The following is a 22982-nucleotide window of genomic DNA, read 5'->3' as shown; positions in this document are numbered from 1 at the left end:
GAGAAACCTCTATGCAGGTCAGGAAGCAACAGTTAGAACTGGACATGGAACAACAGACTGGTTCCAAATAGGAAAAGGAGTACGTCAAGGCTGTACATTGTCACCCTGCTTATTTAACTTATATGCAGAGTACATCATGAGAAACACTGGGCTGGAAGAAACACAAGCTGGAATAAAGATTTCTGGGAGAAATATCAATAACCTCAGATATGCAGATGACACCACCCTTATGGCAGAAAGTGAAGAGGAACTAAAAAGCCTCTTGAATGTGAAAGAGGAGAGTGAAAAAGTTGGCTTAAAGCTCAACATTCAGAAAATGAAGATCATGGCATCTGGTCCCATCACTTCATGGGAAATAGATGGGGAAACAGTGGAAACAGTGTCAGACTTTATTTTTTGGGGCTCCAAAATCACTGCAGATGGTGACTGCAGCCATGAAATTAAGACACTTACTCCTTGGAAGGAAAGTTATGACCAACCTAGATAGCATATTCAAAAGCAGAGACATTACTTTGCCAACAAAGGTCCGTCTAGTCAAGGCTATGGTTTTTCCGGTAGTCATGTATGGACATGAGAGTTAGACTGTGAAGAAGGCTGAGCGCCGAAGAATTGATGCTTTTGAACTGTGGTGTTGGAGAAGACTCTTGCGAGTCCCTTGGACTGCAAGGAGATCCAACCAGTCCATTCTAAAGGAGATCAGTCCTGGGTGTTCTTTGGAAGGACTGATGCTGAAGCTGAAACTCCAGTACTTTGGTCACCTCATGTGAAGAGTTGACTCATTGGAAAAGACTCTGATGCTGGGAGGGATAGGGGGCAGGAGGAGAAGGGGACGACAGAGGATGAGATGGCTGGATGGCATCACCGACTCGATGGATGTGAGTTTGAGTGAACTCCGGGAGTTGGTGATGGACAGGGAGGCCTGGTGTGCTGTGGTTCGTGGGGTCGCAAAGAGTCGGACACGACTGAGCGACTGAACTGAACTGCACTGATACTGCTGCTGCTGCTAAGTCGCGTCAGTCGTGTCCGACTCTGTGCGACCCCAAAGACGGCAGCCCACCAGGCTCCCCCGTCCCTGGGATTCTCCAGGCAAGAACACTGGAGTGGGTTGCCATTTCCTTCTCCAATGCATGAAAGTGAAAAGTGAAAGTGAAGTCACTCAGTCGTGTCCGACTCTTAGCAACCCCATGGACTGTAGCCTACCAGGCTCCTCCGTCCATGGGATTTTCCAGGCAAGAGTACTGCAGTGGGGTGCCATCGCCTTATTTGCAAACCTAAAATAGTCCTAAAAGCTTGGAACTCTGATTTTACGGTTTCCATTTGTTCATTTGGTTTAGATTTTCTAGGTAGAAGCAAGCCATCATTTCAAATAATTTTCTCCTAATTCTGTTATTATATGAATAAAAGGTCACACTTGAAAATAAAAGAAAATTCCTGCAAAAGATTAATGACTCAAAGAGCACATGAGCTGCAGGTACTTTTTCTTCTGTTTCATTTTTTTCCATAAAGAAAACAGAAAACATAGGCCCATTGATTTTTTTTGCTTCTCTATTCAAACTGAGCTAGAATGAAATCAATATTCACATCAACAGTTTTTGAGGTTTGAAATGTCACTTTAGGGAAATAGGACTTGGAGAAAAGGGAATGTTCCTACACTGCTGGAGAGAAGCCACATCCTAAAAATAAGGCTAAAATTCAAATTGGATTTAATTATGACAGTATGTGGTTACATGGAGTATGAACCAAGAGTCTAAATATAGCAGACAATATGTGAAAACAAATTTGATATCTCAGATGTGAGACTAAGGTTTCTTGTCAGATCCGCAGCTGGTATGCACACACTTCATGTGTCTTTTTGAAGTATAGCTTTTTCTGGATGTTTGGCTAGAAGTGGGATTGCTGGATCATATGGTAACTCTATTTTTAGTTTTTTTGTGGAACCTCCATACTGTTCTCTACAGGTACTGCACCGATTTACATTTTCGCCATCAGTGTAGGAGGGCTCCCTTTTCTCTGCACCAATTTACATTTTCACCATCAGTTAGGAGGGCTCCCTTTTCTCCACGCCCTCTGCGGCACTTGTTCTTTGGAGATTTTTAAGTGATGGCCTTTCTGACCAGTTTGGGGTGGTACCTCATTGAAGTTTTGATTTTAATTTCTCAAATAATTAACAATGAGGAGAATTATAGGATGATTCTTTAATTTTCAGATGTGTAAAATAAATTAGGTTTGACCTACTTGACAATTTTTTCACAGACAAGGATTTATGAAATATTTATTCCCTTTGTTCTTAGTCTAACTATAGAGACATGTGTTATGTTACTCAAGGCGATGGGCTCAGTTTTGCATCTTAGAGCAGTTTTAAAGATGTGCACTGCTCCCTTCAAAGGGAAGGCTTAGTTTTGGTGGGACCAAGTTCCACCATCCAATACAAGCTGTTCCTTGAGCAAATACAGTCACAGCCAAGGGGCCACATGGTGAGACCACCTTGTCTACTGACCCTTCCCACATCTCAGGCCCCAGTGTGACCATTCCATGTGAGGTTTAACAGTTGCCCTGGTGATACAGCTTGACCTCTTTCTGTATGACTAGGTGAATTGTTACTTTTTTTTTTTTTTTTTCCAACAATTTCCTTAGAATTGCTTGTCCTAACACCAAATATCCAATCTGCCACTCTTTTGGGTATTTAAAATTTTAAGACTATACTTTCAGGGATCATTTCTATAGTTTGTTAATGACTTTTAAAAATTCTACTGGGGCTTCCCAGGTGGCACTAGTGGTAAAGAACTGCCTGCCAATGCAGGAGACATAAAGACACTGGTTCAATCTCTGGGTCAGGAAGATCCCTTGGAGGAGGGCATGGCAACCCACTCAATTATTCTTGCCTGGAGAATCCCATGGACAGAATAGTCTTGTGGGCTATGGTTCACAGGGTCACAAAGAGTTGGACACAACTGAAGCAACTTAGCACACAGACACACTCACCCTCAGGAAAGGTCCTGCAGCAGATACTGCAGAAATAAATGACAAACACAACCAATTTTCAAGAAGCTAATGGCAAAAGGTAAATTCTCCTCACACTCTTAAGAAAAAAAAAAAAAAAAAAACCCAAACTGCCATAGGACAATATGCTCAGCATCCCTAATTATTACAGGAGAAATGCCAATCAAAATGACAACAAGAAATCAAATCCAACCTATCAGAATGGCCATCCTCACAAGTCTGCAACAATACATGTGGGGGAGAGCTGGGTAGTGATGGAACCTACCTGACACAATCAGTGGGAATGGAGATTGCCAACAGCCCTAGAAAGTACAGCCTCCACATGCTAGAAAAAGATCTTCAGAAAAACAGCCTAGAATCTGACATATCCTGACATGGGCTTATATTTAAAAAACCAGCATTCAAAAAGACACATGCACCCCAACATTCACTGCAGCCCTACTTACAATAGAAAAACACAGACCCAGGAAAATGTCCACTGACAGATTAAAGCTAAAGAAGATGCAGTATATGTATAAAATGAACTATGAAAAACTGCCACTGAAATTATGAAACTATGCCCCTGGTTGCCACAGGGATGGACCTTGAAGAATCTTACATTAACAAGTTAGCCAGTCAAGGAAAGACAATAGTATACTATCTCCCTTCTATGCAAGATGAAAAAAAGAGCGGCAAAGGAACTAACTTACAACACAAAAAGAGACTCTGAGAACTCAAACACAAAGTCCCCCTCACCCAAAAAAGTGAAGGGCATGAATTAGAAATTCGGGGCTAACGTATACACAAGAATATGTATCTGTAATAAATAATCCACAATGAGTATTTCCTACCATCCTTCCTTCCACATATACAAAGAAATCTGTATCTCTAACGTATATACAGAAATCTGTATCTGTAATAGAAAATCCACAAGGATTACCTCCTTCCTTCCTCATATGCACATAAACCAATATCTTCAATAGATAATCCATAAGGAGTATCTCCTTCCTTGCTCCTCCCTCCCACATAAACACAAAATCTGCATCTCTAACATATACAGAGAAATCTACATCTGTTAATAGACAATTTGCAAAGATTATCTCCTTCCTTCATTCTTTCCACATTTACACAGAAATTTGTCTAACAGATATTCCACAAACATCTGATGTGCAGCACAGGGAACTTTGCTTGAAATTCTGCAATAACCTCTAGGGCAAAACAATCCAAAAAAGAACAGATATGCTGTATGTAATCATATGTCATAACAGAATCAGGTGGTTGTATACTGATGACAAGCAAAAATGGCAAATCAACTATATTCCCATATAGCATTGGCATTAAAGAAAAGAAAATACCTAGTTAGTTTCCTACCATCTCCCTGACTTGGGCTGCTATCCCATCTCTGGAGTCTGAGCAGCCTTGGAACCCATGACTGCTCTGGAATGGGGTCGAACAGTTGGTCAGGGTGTCCTTAACTGAGTACTGTCTGGTTTTCTCTGACTGGGACAAGAGTCCCTAGTACAACAAAAGGATGGTCGACCATCTGGCCTCAAACCCTGGAAAAGTAACCTAGGCTCCATCCAGGTCTATTCGTGCTGGTGCTGAGGTCCCCACTTCAAACCTCCTTCCTGAGAGTGCAGCCTCCTGGGCACCTCAGCAGGTAGGTAGGTAGCCCTAGGTAGGCATGAGTCTGGAGGGGATGGGTGAAGCTTCAGGGGGAAGAAGCAATGAGACACAGGCCCTTGGGTGTTTGCTCAGGCACCTTACACTCTAATTCACTGTCCAGGAAGCCGTCTTTCTTGAAGGCGCTGGTTGCACATGGAACCAGTGTTGGACATGAAGAATTACTGCCACCTTGTGGACATTTTCTATAACTACAACTTGACCACAGGAGCTTACTGGCATCTCCAATTCACAAAGCGGGAGGGACTGTTAAAGCTGCCATCAGAAAAGATCCTACAGTAGGTATTGGAGACATAAAACGACATAACGTCAAACATAACTGACGTTCAAGAACCCCAATTGTGACAGGTAAATTTTCCTCACACCCTTTAATCAAAAAAATAAAAAAAGGAAAAAACACCAAATGGTCATGGAACAAGATACTCAACATCCCTATTTATTACAGGATGACAACAAGTAATCAAATTCCACCTGGGAGAAGGGTTATCCTAACTGTATGCAAACTGTAAATGGGGGAGAGAGCTGAGAAATGATGGAATCCCCCTTCAGGCTCCATGGGAATGGACATTGGCAACAGGCTCTAGAAGGGACAGGCTCCACAGGCAACAATGAAAAATTTCAAGAGCTAAGCCTAGGATTTTAATATCCAGACCTGGGCCTATATTACGAAAAACCATCATTCAAATGACACATGCACCCCAACATTCACTGCAGGGCTACTTCCAATAGCCAAGACACAGACCAAAGATACGTTCCATTGACAGATTAAATCTTGAAGAAATATGGTACATATATACAATGGGCTATTACTCAGACTTGAAAAACCCCGTGAAATTATGCCAATGGTTCCCACAAGGAGGAACCTTGAAGGATCATAAACTAAGCAAAGTCAGCAGCAAAGGAAGAAAATAGCAGATGATGTCCTTTCTAGGTAAAATTAAAAAAAAAAAAAAGGAGAGATCCGTAGGAAATATTTTACAATATAAAAAGAGACTCTGAGATTCAAACACAAACAAAGAATTCCAAATTAAGGAAAAAGAAAAGGGCCAGGGATGAATCAGGAGGTCAGTACTAACATACAGACAAGAATCAGTAATTGAAAAATTATCTCCTTCCTTCTTTCCTTCTACATAGGCACGAAATTCTGTATCTCTAACATATCCACAGAAATATGTATTTGTATTAGGTAATCTACAAGGTTTATTTCCTTCTTTCTGTATATGCAGAAACATTTCTAACGTATACATAGAAATCTGTAGCTGTAACAGATAATCCACAAGGACTCTTTCCTTCCTTGGTTCCTTGCACATGTAAAAGACATCTGTAACTCTAGTAAATGTCCCACAGGGATCTGATGTTCAGCACGGAGAACTTTACTCGACCTTGTTCAATAACCTATATGGCAAAAGAATCCAAAAAAGTAAAATTATGCTCTATGTATATGTCATAACTGAATCAGTCCATTGGACACTGAGGACAAGCACAAAAGGCAAATCAACCATACTTCGAAATAGCTTCGGCATGAGAGTAAAGAAAAGAACAGGAATGAAAAGTAAAGCCCAGTTTACACCCACTGACCTCCATAATTTGGGATAGTATCCAATCCCTCGAACCTGGGTAGTGTTGAGTCCCATGGCTGGACTGGGGCCAGCAGAGTGCACTTCATTGAGACACCTCTTAAACCTGTTTTGCCTGGTTTTCCCTGGCTGTGACCAGAATCCAGAGTGCACACAAAAGATGATGGCCTGACCCTCAGGCCTAGGGGACCAAGGTGAAGTCACCAAGTATTCAGGTCCCCTGGTGCTGGTGTCCCCAGCTGAAGCCTCCTTCCTGAGAGCGCAAACTCCTTGGCCCCGCAGCAGAGAGCCATGCCCCAGGCTGGGATGAGTCGGCTGGGGGTGGAGCTTTTGGGGAAGAAATAATGAGACCTAAACCCTTGGGAGTTTGCTCAGGCACAGTCCACTCTAATTCGGAGCCCAGGAAGCCGACTTTCCCCAAGGCTCTGGTTACATGTGGAATCACATTTGAGCATGAATGAGTGCTGCCTCCTTGTGGACAGTCTGTAACTACATGTTGGCCATGATTGCTTCCTGCTGCTGCTGCCGCTGCTAAGTCACTTCAGTCATGTCCGACTCTGTGCGACCCCATAGACGGCAGCCCACCACACCCGCCGTCCCTGGGATTCTCCAGGCAAGAACACTGGAGTGGGTTGCCATTTCCTCCTCCAATGCATGAAAGTGAAAAGTGAAAGTGAAGTCGCTCAGTCGTGTCTGACTCCTAGCGACCCATGGACTGCAGCCTACCAGGCTCCCCCGTCCATGGGATTTTCCAGGCAAGAGTACTGGAGTGGGGTGCCATTGCCTTCTCCCCGATTGCTTCCTAGCACCTCCAATTCACAAGACCTGTGGGGCTCTTAATGACAGATACCTCAGGAAAAGCCCTGCAACCAGTATTGTAGAAATAAATTCCAAACACAGCTGACTGTCAAGAAACCAATCGGAACAGATAAAATTTTCCTCATGCCCTTTAAAGAAAAAAATGTAAAATCAAAGACCCCAAATAGCCCAGGACAAGATGCTCATCATCCCTAATGATTACCATAGGAATCCCAATCAAAACAACAAGTAATCAAATACCATCTGACAGAATGGCCACCCTGATTGTATGCAAACAGTAAATGGGAGAGGATGGAAGTCTCCTACATGCTCCATGAGAATGGATATTGGCAACAGCCCCTAGAAACGTCAGCCTCCACAGGCAACAAAGAAAATTTTCAAGAGAGCTAAGTCTAGGATTTTGATACCCACACTTGAGCCCATATTACAACAAAAACCATCATTCAAATGACACATGCACCCCAACGTTCATTGCTGTGCTACTTCCAACAGCCAAGACACAGACCAAAGAAACGTTCCGTTGAAAGATAAAACCTTAAAGAAATGTGGTACACACATACATTAGGATTTTACTCATACATGAAAAAAAAACACCATAAAATTATGAAATTATGCCACTGATCCAGACAAGGATGGATGTTAGAGGATCATATATTTAGTGTACTCAGCAACACAGAAAAAACATAGCAGATGATGTCCCTTCTCCACAAAAAGAAGACATACAGGGGAAGTCATTTACCACACAGCAAGAGACCTTAAGATTCAAACACAAAGATTTAAAAAAATAAAAAAGGAAAGGGCCAGGTATGAATTAGGAGGTTGGTACCAACGTATACACAGAAATCTTTATCTGTAATACATAATCCACAAGAGTTCTCTTTCCTTCCACATGTGCACTGAAATTTGTATCTCTAACATACTGACAGAAATCTTTACTAGGTGATTCACAAGGATTATTTCCTGCCTTCCTCCTTCCTTCTTGTCTTTCTTTTTTCCCTCCATGCACATATACAAAGAAATCTTTATCCCTATCATATACATAGAAATCTGTAGCTGTAATAGATAATCCACAAGGACTATCTCCTTCCTTTGTTTCTTGCATATATACAAAAAATCTGTATCTCTAATAGATACTCCTCAAGGATTTGATTTGCAGCCCTGAGAAATTTACTCTACCTTGTTCAACTTACCCTGGCGCTGGGGATCCCAGCTCAAGCCTCCTTCCTGAGAGTGCTGCATCATAGCACCTAAGCACCCTCAGCAGTGTACTGTGGACCCTGAAGGGATTAGTCTGGATACAGTGTTTGTGTGAGGCTTTAGGGGGGAAAGTAGTGAGACTCAAGCCCTTTCCTGTTTGCTCAGGCACATTCCACTCCATCTCACAGCCCCGGAAGCCAACTTGCCCAAAGGCTCTGGTTGCCCCCAGGAACCAAGGTGGGCCTGAAAAAGTGCTGCCGCCTTGTGGACATTTTCTGGAACTTCAACTTGATCACTCTTGCTCACAAGGCACCTCAATTCCAAAGGCCTGGGGTTCTGCGAATGACAGCCATCCTCAGGAAACGTCCTGCGGCCGGCACCGGAGAAATAAATTCCAAACACAGCCGACTTTCAGGAAGCCAATGCCCAAAGCTAAGTTGTCCTCATACCCTTTAAGAAAAAATAAAAAAAGATAGAAAACATAAACCCAAACCTCCCCCACCAAACAAGATGCTCAGCATTCCTAATTGCTACAGAAATGCCAGTCAAAAAGATGATGGGAAATCAAATCCTACCACTCACAATGGCCAACATCACAAATCTGTGACAATAAATATGGCATAGTCTGGGGGACAAAGAATTGCCCTAAGCTCTCAGTGGGAATATACATTGGCAGCAGCCACTATCATGGCCAATCTCCAAATGCCTGAAAAAAATGATCAAGTCCTGCTAAGCCAAGGACCCGACATTCCCCCACTTTGGGCTGAGAAAGCCTTTGATCAAAAAGCACAAGCACCCCAACAAACCTCCAGCACGACTTCCAGTAGCTGAGACACACACCCACCAAGATCTCCAACAAGAAGTTAAAGCTTAAACAAGAAGTGTACATATATACAGCAGACTATTTCTCACTCATTAAAAATCACCACTGAAATTAGGGAATTAGGACCTTGGGAGCCACAGGGATGGACCTTGAAGGATCATACACTAAGGGGAGTCAGTCAGGCAGAGGAAGACTACGGTATATAAGGTACATTCCAGGCAAAATGAAAATAGACCTACAAGTCAACAAATTTACAACCCAAAGAGAGACTCTGAGGATTCAAAGTCAAACAGAGGGTTCCAGGGAAAAAAATAACTGAAGGGTCGTGAATGAAATGGGAGGTCTGTACCTACACAGACAGGAAAAGTATATCTGGAGTAGATAATCCAGATGATCCTCTTCCTTCCTGCTTCCTTCCACGGATACACAGAAATATGTATCTCGAACCCATACACAGAAATCTCTTTCTTAAAGAGATACACCACAAAAAGTAACTATCTTTCTTCTTTGTATCCACAGAAAAGTGTATCTGAGATAGATAATTTCGAAGGCACCTATGCTCAGCACTTTGCTCATTATTCTATGGCAAAAGTCCAACAACCATAGACATACCCCATAGAAATGTGATACCTGAACCCCGTGATGTACACTGACAATGGTCACAACACGGCAAATCGACAGTGCAGCGCTGTAGCATCGACACGATGTTAAAGAAAGGTAAGTAAATCACTGTCTTTTCCATGATCTCCAACCTCCCTGCCAGGGGATGCTATCCCATCCCTGGAGGCTGAGCAGGCTTGGGTCCCAATTTGAGACTGGGGGTGGTCGACACAGCCTGGCCTGGTGCTCTGTGTTGAATCCTATTGAAATGTCTACCTTCTCTTACATTCTGGCTGGGGTCAGGGTTGCGCATGGCATCAAGGCCTCAAGGAATTTGCAGGCAAGGCTCAGCAAGCCTAGTCTTCTCATGATGCTGGGGTTCCCAGCTCAAGGCTCGTTCCTGACAGTGCGGCCTTCTAGCACCCAAGCACCCTCAGCAGTGTGCTGCGGACCCTGAAGGGATGAGCCTGGACCGGGTGTTTGTGTGATGCTTTAGAGGAAAAAGACCTGACACTCAAGGTCTTTCGTGTTTGCTCAGGCACATTCCACTCTATTTCACTGCCCAGGAAGCAAACTTTCCCTAAGGCTCTGGTTACTCCCAAGAACCAAAGGTGGGCATTAAAAAGTGCTGCCGCCTCGTGGATATTTTCTGTAAATAAAATTTGATCACAGGTTCTAAAGGAACCTCAATTCACTAGGCCTGGGATTCTGTTAGTGATAACTGCCCTGAGGAAATATCTAGGACGGATATTGGAGAAAAATTCGAAACACAGCTGACTCTCAGGAACCAACTGTCAAAGGTAAATTGTGATCATACCCTTTAAGGAGGAAAAAAAAAAAGACAAAACAAATGGAAAACTCCACCACAGAACATGTTGCTATGATTCCCTAAATGCTGGAGGAATATCAATCACAATGACAATGGAAAATCAAATTTCACCACTCACAATGGCCATCAGGCCATCATCACAAGTCTACAAAAAATAAATGCGGGAGAGAGCCTGGAGGAAAAACAATCGCACTAAGCTATTGGTGGGCATATACAACGGCATCAGCCAGTATAGTGCACAGGCTTCGAATGACTGAAAAAATACTATCCAGGGGGCTAAGCCTAGGATTTGACATTACAACACTTGGGCCTATATCCTGAGAAAATCACGTAGTTATGTTAAACACTGAACTTCAATTTGAAAACATATACTTAATGTATAGCTACAGCCACAATAGAAAATCAAGAAGAAAAAACTAGCAAAATGAAAATGGGATATTTCTTACACCAGGAGACACAACAGAGAAATTTTCTTGCATGAGACTATTTAAAAAAAACAGAGACTAGTTTACCTCTTTAATCTATATTTCAAAAAGAACTAATTAGCCAAATAAGGCCAATTAATCTACCAACAAGATAAATACGGCCTAGAAAGCAGGTGAAAGACATTTTACCAGACACATTTTATCACATTGTGATAATTGGTACAATTAAAAAATACAGAAAAATTTTGATGATTTTCTTTAAAGAATGAATCAAAAGGAGTTCAGTCTGAAGATATAATTTTCATATTTTGTATATGCCAATATTTTCCTGTATGAAATATGGAAAATTTCATATTTCATGCAGGAGGATTTCATACTTCATGCAGGAAAATCGTGTCTATAATTTCCTCCATGAAATATGGCAAATTTCATATTCCACACAGGAAAACTTGTGCCCATAATTTCCTGTATGAAATATGGAAAATTCCAATTGAAATTATACTATTTTCAGGAAAATGAATCTATATATTCTCATACTAAGGCATGATTGTCAGAAACATAAAATGACCATAAGAAATCACATTTGTGTAGAATCTAAAATATGACACAAAGGAACCTATCTATGAAACAGAAAGAGACTCACAAATCCAGAAACTAATGGATGTCTGTGGGGATTTGGTGTAGATATTGCCAGACTGGGGTAGAGGTTAAGAGATAAAAATCACTATATGTAAGGAAAATAATAGGATATAGTATGCAGCAGAAAGAAATATAGCCATGATTTTGTAATATCTTTAAGTGGAGAATATTCCATTAAAATACTGAATCACTATGTGGTATCCCATACTTCAGTGGAAAAAGAAATAGTGGATTGATAACTATAAACACAAAAAATAATCAAGAATGAAGGTTAGCAAAATAAAAATGGGAAAATTTTAGAAATAGAAATTCCCATCAAGAAATTAATTTGGATGAGATTACTAAAAATGTCCATTGGTCCATCCACGAGAATGAACAACATGGAGGATCTTGAAAAAATGAAACACAGAAGTGCCTTAGGAAACAGCAGTCATGTGCCTGGGCATAGAGTCAGGGAGAAGCAACATTTTCAAAGATAAGGGTACCCATGCCATCCCTGCCAGACTGGTTTCCATAGCAAGGACACTGCTGCAACCTAAGTGTGGAAGGACACAGAAATGAATAAAGAAAATGGGATATATACACACAATGGTTTATTAGTTAGCCATAAGGAAGAATGAAACAATGCATGTTCAGGCACAGGGAAGAAGGTAGAGATGATCATAGTAAGTGAAATAAGAGAGACAGAGAGTGACAAATATAAAACAGATGATCTCAACAAACATCCTAATGGTGGTCATTAGAAAAGATTTCAAAACAGGGCCAAGTTACAAGAAGCCAGTCTTGAGAGGTAAGTTGAACTCACCCTTGAAAATAAATCACCTGAAAAGAAGTCAATGTTGCTAAATATTAGAAATACCAATTGAAACCCCAGGAAGGTATCACCTCACAGAAGGCAGAATGGCATTATCAGAAACTCAACAAACAATAACTGCTGATGAAGATGTGGAGAAAAGGGAATGTTCCTCCCCTGATGCTGGGAATATAAATTGGTAACAGACACTGAAGGGTAGAGTGAGGGTTATTAAAATAAAGAAAATGAGAATGAGGTTAGAATACTTCTCTAACACAACACATGAAATTAACTTCAAATAATACAGATCTAAAGTTCAGGAGAGATTCTATGAGAATCTTAAGGAAAACATAGGCAGGACATGTGATGATAAAAACTGCAACGTCTTTTTTAATCCATCTCTCGGAGCAATGAAAAAGACACTGAAAATAGGAAAACATGACCTCAATTCAGTTCAGTTCAGTTCAGTCGCTCAGTTGTGTCCAACTCTTTGTGAAACATGATCTACTTCAATTTAAAAGCAGGTACCCAGCAAAGAAACCTTAAGGAAAGACAAAAGCAATCCAGAATGGGAAGAAATATGTACAAACCAAGATACCCACAAGGAATTCATCTCTGAAACCAACAAACAGCTCATAATTTTGTAATATTTAAATAGAGTTTAGGACTTCCCAGGTGATGGCAACCCACTCCCGTACTCTTGCCTGGAGAATCCCACGGAGGGAGGAGCCTGGGAGGCTATAGTCCATGGGGTCGCAGAGAGTCGGACATGACTGAGCGACTTCACTTTCACTTTCACAGGTGGTGTCAGTGGTTAAAGAATCTACCTCCCAACGCAGGAGACATAAGAGATGTGGTTTTGATCCCTTGGTCGGGATGATCCCATGGAGGAGGGCATGGCAATCCACTCTAGTATTCTTGCCTGGAGAATCCCAGGGACAGAAGAGCCTGGCGGGCTACAGTCCATAGCGTCACAAAGAGTCGGACATGACTGAACGACTAAAAGACACTGTATGTATACACACATTTCCAGGCACACACACATGCACAAATGGAGTTTATTCTGTAAAATATTGAATCATTATGTTGTATCCAAAAACAAATAGAATTATGTTAATTGACTGTATTTCAATTAAAAAATACTTGATGGATAGCTACAAACATGAAAGAAAATCAAGAATTAAAAAGTAGCAAAATGACAGTGGAAAATTCTTAACAGAAGATCCAATCAAGAAATTAATTTAAATGAGATTACTAAAAATCACAGAAGCTAGATTGACCATTTTAATTGTTGCTTCAGAAAGAACTAATTATTCAAAGCAATCCAATTAATTTACCAACAAGATAAAGATGGTCCAGAAGGCCAGGATAAACCCACATTTTACCAAGCCCACAATGTGATAATTAGTACCATTATAAGATATAAAATTTTTTTGACCATTTTCTTTAGAGAATGATTCAAAAGAAATACATTTTGAAATACATTAAAAAATGTATTTCCTATATTTTCATATGTGCCCAGATTTTCCTGTAGGCAATATGGAAAACTCCAAATTCCATGCAAGAATATCTCCACCCATGTTTTCTTGAATGAAACATGCAACTTGCATATTTCCTGCGGGAAAATCTGTGACCATATTTTCTTGTATGAAATACTGGCAACTTCTATATATCCTTCAGGAAAATCTGTGTCCATATTTTCTGTATGGAATATGGAAAATTCCAATTGAAATAATGCTATTTTGAGGAATATGAAACTACATATTCTAAGCCATATACTAAGCCAAATTTCTCAGAAAGACATAGGCAACTACCATATGAAATAATATTTATGTTGAATCTAAATTATGACACAGATGAACTTATCTATGAAACAGAAAGAGACTCACAAATATAGAAACTAATGGATGCCTGTGGGGATTTGTCTGCGGGAGTTGCCAGACTAGGGTAGAGATTAAGAGGTATAAACACAATAAACAATGTAAGTAAACTAATAGCATATAGTATGCAGCAGAGGAAAATATAGCCATGATTTTGTAATATCTTTAAATGGAGTATATTCCATTAAAATACTGGATCACTATGCTGTAACCCAAAGCAAATATATTAGTATTAATCAACTGTAGTTCAATTTTAAAAGAGATAATGGATGGAAAGCTACAAACACAAAACATAATCAAGAAGAAACATTAACAAAATTCAAATGGGAAAGTTTTAAAAATAAAGATCCCATCTAGAAATTAATCTGGAGATTATTAAAAATGTCCATGGTTCATCCAATAGAAAAAAACAACATGGAGTTTCCTTAAAACTAAAAATAGAAGTGCATTCAGAAACAGCAGTCACATGCCTGGGCATACAGTCAGGGAGAAGTGACATTTTCAGATACAAGGGTACCCATGCCATCCCGGGCGGACTGGTTTCCATAGCAAAGACACTGCTGCAACCTAAGTGTGGAAGGACACAGAAATGAACAAAGAAAATGGGATACACACACAATGCTATATGACTCAGCCATAAAAAGCAATGAAACAATGGCATCTTCAGGCACAGGGAAGAAGGTAGAGATGATCATAGCAGCTGAAGAGAGACAGTGAACAAATGTAATATGATGGTGGAATCTATTAGGTGGAATCTAACAATGGATACATATGAGCTCCTTGAGCAAAGATACACAGTTCACAGACTTAGAAAAAAGAACTTATTGTTAGCAGAGAAGAAAGGTACCAGGCCCATAGAAATCAGCTATTTGAACTAACACATGCACACTACTATTTAGAAAATAAATCACAAGGACCCACTGGGTAACAAAAGGAATGGTACTCCACTCTCTGTAATACCTAAACAGGCATAGAACCCAAAATACAACTATACACATCTACATATGAGTGAATCACGAACAGTCCCTGGTAGCTCAGTCAGTAAAGAATCTGCCTGCAATGCAGGAGATTGGGGTTTGGTTCCTGGGTCAGGAAGGTCCTATGGAGAAGTAAATGGCAATCCACTCCAGTATTCTTGCCTGGGAAATCCCAATGAAGGACAGAGGGGCCTGGTAGGATACAGCTGAGTTATTTCAAATCCTAAAAGATGATGGTGTTAAAGTGCACTCAATGTGACAGCAAATTTGCAAAACTCAGCAGTGGCTACAGGACTGGAAAAGGTCAGTTATCATTCCAATTCCAAAGAAGGGCAACGCCAAAGAATGTTCAAACTACCACACAACTGCACTTATTTCACACAGTAGCAAAAGTAATGCTCAAAAGTTTCCAAGACACACTTCAACAGTACGTGAATGGAGAACTTCCAGATGTTCAAGCAGGATTTAGAAAAGGCAGATAAACCAGAGATCAAATTGCAACATCCATTGGATCATAGGAAAAGCAAGAGAATTCCAGAGAAACATCTACTTCTGCTTCAATGACTACGCTAACCTTTGACTGTGTGGATGACAACTAACTGTGGAAAATTCTTAAAAGAGATGGGAATACCAAACCACCTTACCTGCATCATGAGACACCTGTATGCAGGTGAAGAAGCAATAGTTAGACCCAGACATGGAACAACAGACTGGTTCAAAATTGAGAACTGAGTATGTCAAAGCTGTATATTGTCACCCTGCTTATTTAACTTATATGCAGAATACATCATGCGAAATGCAGGGCTGGAAGAAGCATGAGCTAGAATTTGCCAGGAGAAATATCAATAACAAATATGCAGATGACACCACCCTAATGGCAGAAAGCGAAGAGGAACTACAGAAGGTGAAAGAGGACAATGATAAAGCTGGTTTAAAGCTCAACATTCAGAAAACTAAGATCATGGCATCTGGTTCCATCACTTCATGGCAAATAGATGGGGAAACAATGGAAATCATGACAGACTTTATTTTCTTGGGCCCCAAAATCACTGCATGATTTTGGATGGTGACGCAGCCATGAAATTAAAAGACTCTTGCTCCTTGGAAGAAACGCTATGACAAACCTAGACAGCATACTAAAAAGCAGAGACATTACTTTTCTGACAAAGGTCCACATAGTCAAAGCTATGGTTTTTCCAATGGTCACGTATGAATGTGAGAGTTGGACCATAAAGAAGGCTGAGTGCCAAAATATTGATGCTTTCGAATTGTGGTGTTGGAGAGGACTTTTGAGAGTCCCTTGGACTGGAAGGAGATCAAGCCAGTCAATCCTAAAGGAAATCAATCCTGAATATTCATTGGAAGGACTGATGCTGAAACTCCAAAACTTTGACGTGAAGAGCCAACTCATTAGAAAAGACCCTGTTGCTGGGAAAGACTGAAGGCAGGAGAAGGGGATGACAGAGGACGAGATGGTTGGATGGCGTCACCAACTCAATGGACATGAGTTTGAGCAAACTCTGGGAGACGGTGAAGGGCAGAGAAGCCTGGTGTGCTGCAGTCCACAGGGTCACAAAGAGTTAGACATGACTGAACAACTGAACACAAGGAGTGAATCACAAGTTGCTATGAATTAAAAAAAAACAATCAAACACCCAATGCATTGTAATTCACCTATATTCTTAAGTTCGAATAACTGGATAAACACTATAAAGATAGAAACATATTCTGGCTCTATTCCCCTCATCCCGTGGTTACCTTGGCTTGTATCACATCTCTGGAGACTGGGCAGGCTTGGGTCCCAAGGTTGGATTGTGGTGGAGCTCAAGGACCTGGGAGGATGTGGCAGGCAGTGCATCCCCATGATGTTCCTGGAGTGCCTCTTGCCCTCTCTGCAGGAGCCCTCAATCTCTAGATATAGGTGAAGTAAATTAAGAGCTTTGAATTAACATAGACACACTTATATGTACCAAATAGATGATCGAAATTGACCTACTGATTGAATAGCAGATGGATGTTTACTGAACACACTGTAATTACCTAGATGGGAACAAGAACTTGAAAGAGAAGAGATAAACACCTATACATAAATGAATCAAGTTCCTATATACTTGAAACATATAAATTCAGAAATTATCTTTATTAAAAATAAAATAACATGGAAATTACAGGGGGAAAAATGTGTGGAGCTGAATAAAGCTGCCACCTTGAGGCCATTTTCCATAACAACTACTTGAAAAGCTGTGCTGTTGGGCATTGAGTATTCTCAAGGTCAGAGGGTCTGGAGGTAAAAAACAGCTGATCTCCACAAACGTTCTAGTGGTGGTTATCAGAAAAAATTTAAAACAGGACGAGTTCAAGGGAACCAATCTGGAGAGGTGAGCTGAACTCACCCTTGAAAAGAAACCACATGAAAAAGAGGTCATCATCGCTAAATATTAGAAATGCAAATCTAAACCCCAGGAAAGTATCATCTCACAAAAGGCTTAATGGCCATTGTCAGAAACTCGACAAACAATAACTGCTAATGAAGACGCAGGGAAAAGGCAATATGGAGAATTCCGTATTTCATGCAGGAGAACCTGCACCCATGTTTTTGCTGCAGGAGATAGGGGGTATCCACAAGGACCTGATGCTAAGCACCCCGCTCAACTTGCTATTGTACAAAGTCCAAACACACAACAGCGATTCCCCATAGACATGCAATATCTGAATCAAGTGGCTGTACACTGACAACAATCACGATATTGCAACTCGACTACGCTGCGATGTAGTATTGGCAAGATGGTAATGGAGAGGAAAGGAAAGCAGGGCCTCCTCTTTTATAAATAACCTTCCTGACTTGGGATGCTATCCCATCCCCAGAGTCTGAGCAAGCTTGGGTCCCACTCCTGGATTGGGGAGGGGTGGATACAGCCTGGCATGGTGCCCTTCATTAAACACTTTTTAAAGGTCCATCATCTACAGCTCTCTGGCATCAAGGGCCCGAGGAATTTGAAGGCAAGATTCAGCTAGCCTCGACCTCTCCTGGAGCTGGGGTTCACAGCAAAAGCCTCCTTCCTGAGAGGGCAGCCTCTGAGGCACTGGGTGCTGTGGACCTGGAAGGGATTAGTCTGGATGGTGGGTTTGTGTGATGCCATAGGGGTTTCCCTGGTGGCTCAGACGGTAAAAGCGTCTGCCCGCAATGCAGGAGACCTGGGTTCGATTCCTGGGTTGGGAAGATCCCCCTGGAGAAGGAAATGGCAATCCACTCCAGTACTCTTGCCTGGAAAATCCCATGGACGGAGGAGTCTGATAGGCTACAGTCCATGGGGTCGCAAAGAGTCGGACACGACTGAGCGACTTCACTTTCACTTTCATAGGGGCAAAAAGTACTGAGACTCAAGCCCATTTATGTTTGTCCAGGCACAGTCCAGTCTATTTCACACGCACGAAAGCCAACTTTCTCTAAGGCTCCGGTTGCCCCAGGAACCAAGTGTGGGCATGCAAAAGTGCTGCCGCCTTTTGGACATTTTCTATAACTACAACTAAAAAGCCTCTTGATGAAAGTGAAAGAGGAGAGTGAAAAAGTTGGCTTAAAGCTCAACATTCAGAAAACGAAGATCATGGCATCTGGTCCCATCACTTCATGGCAAATAGATGGGGAAACAGTGTCAGACTTTATTTTTTGGGGCTCCAAAATCACTGCATGGTGATTGCAGTCATGAAATTAAAAGACACTTACTCCTTGGAAGGAAAGTTATGACCAATCTAGATAGCATATTAAAAAGCAGAGACATTACTTTGCCAACAAAGGTCCGTCTAGTCAAGGCTATGGTTTTTCCAGTGGTCATGTATGGATGTGAGAGTTGGACTATGAAGAAAGCTGAGCGCCGAAGAATTGATGCTTTTGAACTGTGGTGTTGGAGAAGACTCTTGAGAGTCCCTTGGACTGCAAGGAGATCCAACCAGTCCATCCTAAAGGAGATCAGTCCTGGGTGTTCTTTGGAAGGACTGATGCTGAAGCTTAAACTCCAATACTTTGGCCACCTCATGTGAAGAGTTGACTCATTGGAAAAGACTCTGATGCTGGGAGGGATTGGGGGCAGGAGGAGAAGGGGCCGACAGAGGATGAGATGGCTGGATGGCATCACCAACTCGATGGACATGAGTTTGAGTGAACTCTGGGTGTTGGTAATGGACAGGGAGGCCTGGCATGCTGTGATTCATGGGGTCACAAAGAGTCGGACATGACTGAGTGACTGAACTGAACTGAACCAAACAACTTGATCACCAGTTCTCACAAGCACCTCAATTTACAAGGCCTGGGGTTCTGTAATGATAGCTGTCCTCAGGAAATATGATGGTGTGGATACTGGAGAAGTAAATTCCAAACACAGTTGACTTTCAGGAAGCTAGCTACCAAACAAATCCAAACCTCCACCACAGGACAAGATGCTTAGCATCCATAATTGCTGCAGGAATGCCAATCAAAATGACAATGGGAAATCAAATTCCACCAGTCACAATGGCCATCCTCACAAGTCTACAAACAATAAATGTGGGAAGGAACCTGGAAGTAAAAGAATCTCCCTAAGCTGTCAGTGGGAAGATACATTGGCTACAGCCAGTATATGAACAGTCTCTGAATGCCTCAAAAAAAAAAAAACCCAAAAAGAAAACAACCAGCTACCAAGATGGGTAAACCTGGGATCTTACGTTCCCACTCTGGGCCTATATGCTGAGCAAATCATTGATCAATTGCACATGAACCCTAACGAACACTGCAGGACTACTTTCAATAGCTAAGACACACAACCAGGAAAATCTCCACCAAGATTAAAACTTAAGCAAGATGTCGTACATATATATGGTAGACAATTTCTCACTCCTAAAAAACTGCCACTGAAATTAGAGAATTATGATGCTGGGAGCCACAGGGATGGACCTGGAAGAATCATGCACTAAGGGAAGTCAGTCAAACAGAGGAAGATGATGGTATGAGATACCTTCCAGGAAAAATAAAAATAGACATACAAGGAAACAAATTTACAACCTAAAATGGGACTTCGAGAATTCAAAGTCAGAATTTGAATCCAGAAACAAAAAAAATTGAAGGGTCTGGAATGAGTTAGGAGGTAGAATCCTACATGAATGAGAAATCTGTATCTGTAATAGATAACCCACAAGGATTATCCTCTTCCTTCCTTCCTTCCACATATGCACAGAAATCTGTATCTCTAACCTATACAAAGAACTCTATATCTCTAAGAAATAATTCACAAAAATGATCATCTGAGATAGATATTCCACAAGGACCTGATACTCAGCACTTTGCTCGAACTTCTATGGCAAAGGTCCAAAAAAACACAATAGAGATATCCCATAGATACATAATACTGAGTCAGGTGGCTGTACACTGACAACAATCACAACATTGCAAATCAACTATTCTGCAAAGTAGCGTCGGCAAGAGATTCAAGAAAAGGAAAGGAGTGCCTGCTCTCTTATCTACCTCCCTGACTTGGGATGCAATCCCATCCCTGGAGGCTGAGCAGGCTGGGGTCCCACTCCCAGACTGGGGTGGGGTTGACACAGTCTGGCACAGTGCCCTTCGTTGAACCCTTTTTAAAGGACTACTATCTGTTATGTTCTGGGACCAGAGTCCCATGTGGCATGAAGGCCTCCAGGAATTTGAAGGCAAGATTCAGCTAGCCTCAACCTCTCCTGGCGCTGGGGTTCCCAGCTCAAACCTCTTTCCTGAGAGGGCTGCCTCCTAGACACCTAAGCGCCCTCAGCAGTGTGCCCTGGACCTGGAAGGCATTAGTCTGGACAGAATGTTTGTGTGAGGCTTTAGGGGGTAAAAGTAGTGAGTCTCAAGCCCTTTCCTTGTTGCTCAGGCACATTCCACTCTATTTCACAGCCCAGGAAGCCAACTGGCCCTAAGAATCTGGTTGCCCCAGGAACCAATGTTGGGCAGGCAGAAGTACTGCCGCCTTGTGGACATTTCTGTAACTACAACTTGATCATGGGCGCGCCCACAGGTATCTTAATCCACAAAGGCTGTGGTTCTGTTAATGACAGCTGCCCTCAGGAAATGCCATGGGGTGGGTATTGGAGAAATATGTTTCAAAACTAGCCAACTTTCAGGAAGCCAACTGCCAAAGGTAAATTGTCCTCACACCCTTTAAAGGAAAAAAACTAAAAAGCAAAACAAATATCCTCCACAAGACAATATGCTCAACATCCCTAACGGCTGCAGGAATGCCAATCAAAATGAAAATCGGGAAATCAAATCCCACCACACACAATGGCCGTTGTCAAAATTCAACAAACTATAAATACGGGAGACAGTGTGGAAGGGAAATAATCCCCTAAACTGTCTGTGGAAATATACACAGACAATAATATATGGACAGTCTCCAAATGTTCAAAAAAAAAAAAAGAGAAAGCTATCAAGAAGCTCTAAGGTGGAAAAAGTGATGCTATCTAGAAGGGTGTGTGTGTGATGCATTAAGAGAAAAGACCAGTGAGACACAAGCCCTTCAGTGGTTGCTCAGGCACATCCCACTCTATTTCACAGCCCGGAAGCCGACTTTCCCGAAGCCTCTGCTTGCCCCAAGAACCAGAAAGAAAGAAAGTGAAGTCGCTCAGTTGTGCCCGACTCTTTGCGACCCCATGGATAGTAGCCTGCATCAAGCTCCTCCGTCCATGGGATTTTCAAGGCAGGAGTACTGGAATGGGTTGTGATTTCCTTCTCCAGGGAATCTTCCCAACCCAGGGATCGAACCCATGTCTCTCACATTGTAGACAGACGCATTACCGTCTGAGCCAACAGGGAAGTCCAAGAACCAGAGGTGGGCATCAAAAAGTGCTGCCGCCTTGTGGACATTTTCTGTAACTACAAACTGACCATCAGGGCTTACCCGCGCCACTAATTCACAAGGGCTGGGCGGGGGCTCATGACCTCTGCCCTCAGGAAATGTCCTGTGGCGAGAACTGCAAGATAAATTCCAAACACAAACAACTTTCAGGCCAAGGGCCACAGGTCTATTTTCCTTACACCCTTAAAGGGTAAAAAAAACAACAGCAGCAGCAATAACAAACCCCATACCTCCACCTAGGACAGGATGCTCATCATCCCCAATCATTACAGGAGGAATGCCAATCAAAATGACAATGAGAAATCAAATCCCACCAGTCAGAATGGCCATATTCACGTCTACAAACTGTAAATGCAGGAGTGAGTTTGGAGTAAAGGGAAACCTCCTACACTGTCGGTGGGAACGTACATTGGCAACAACCACAATAAAGGACAATGTCTGCATGCCCGAATAAAAGCTATCAAGACACTAAGCCTAGGATCTGACATTACCACAGGTAGGGCTTACGAATATCAATAACCTCAGATATGCAGATGACACCACCCTTATGGCAGAAAGTGAAGAGGAACGAAAAAGCCTCTTGATGAAAGTGAAAGAGGAGAGCTCAACATTCAGAAAACGAAGATCATGGCATCTGGTCCCATCACTTCATGGCAAATAGATGGGGAAACAGTGGAAACAGTGTCAGACTTTATTTTTTTGTGCTCCCAAATCACTGCAGATAGTGACTGCAGCCATGAAATTAAGACGCTTACTCCTTGGAAGGAAAGTTAGGAAAGTTATGACCAACCTAGATAGCATGTTCAAAAGCAGAGACATTACTTTGCCAACAAAGGTTCGTCTAGTCAAGGCTATGGTTTTTCCTGTGGTCATGTATGGATGTGAGAGTTGAACTGTG

The sequence above is a fragment of the Bos indicus genome, chromosome 21, assembly GCF_029378745.1.
Source record: "Bos indicus isolate NIAB-ARS_2022 breed Sahiwal x Tharparkar chromosome 21, NIAB-ARS_B.indTharparkar_mat_pri_1.0, whole genome shotgun sequence".
In the NCBI taxonomy this organism is placed as follows: Eukaryota; Metazoa; Chordata; class Mammalia; order Artiodactyla; family Bovidae; genus Bos; species Bos indicus.
This window is presented reverse-complemented; position numbering follows the sequence as displayed.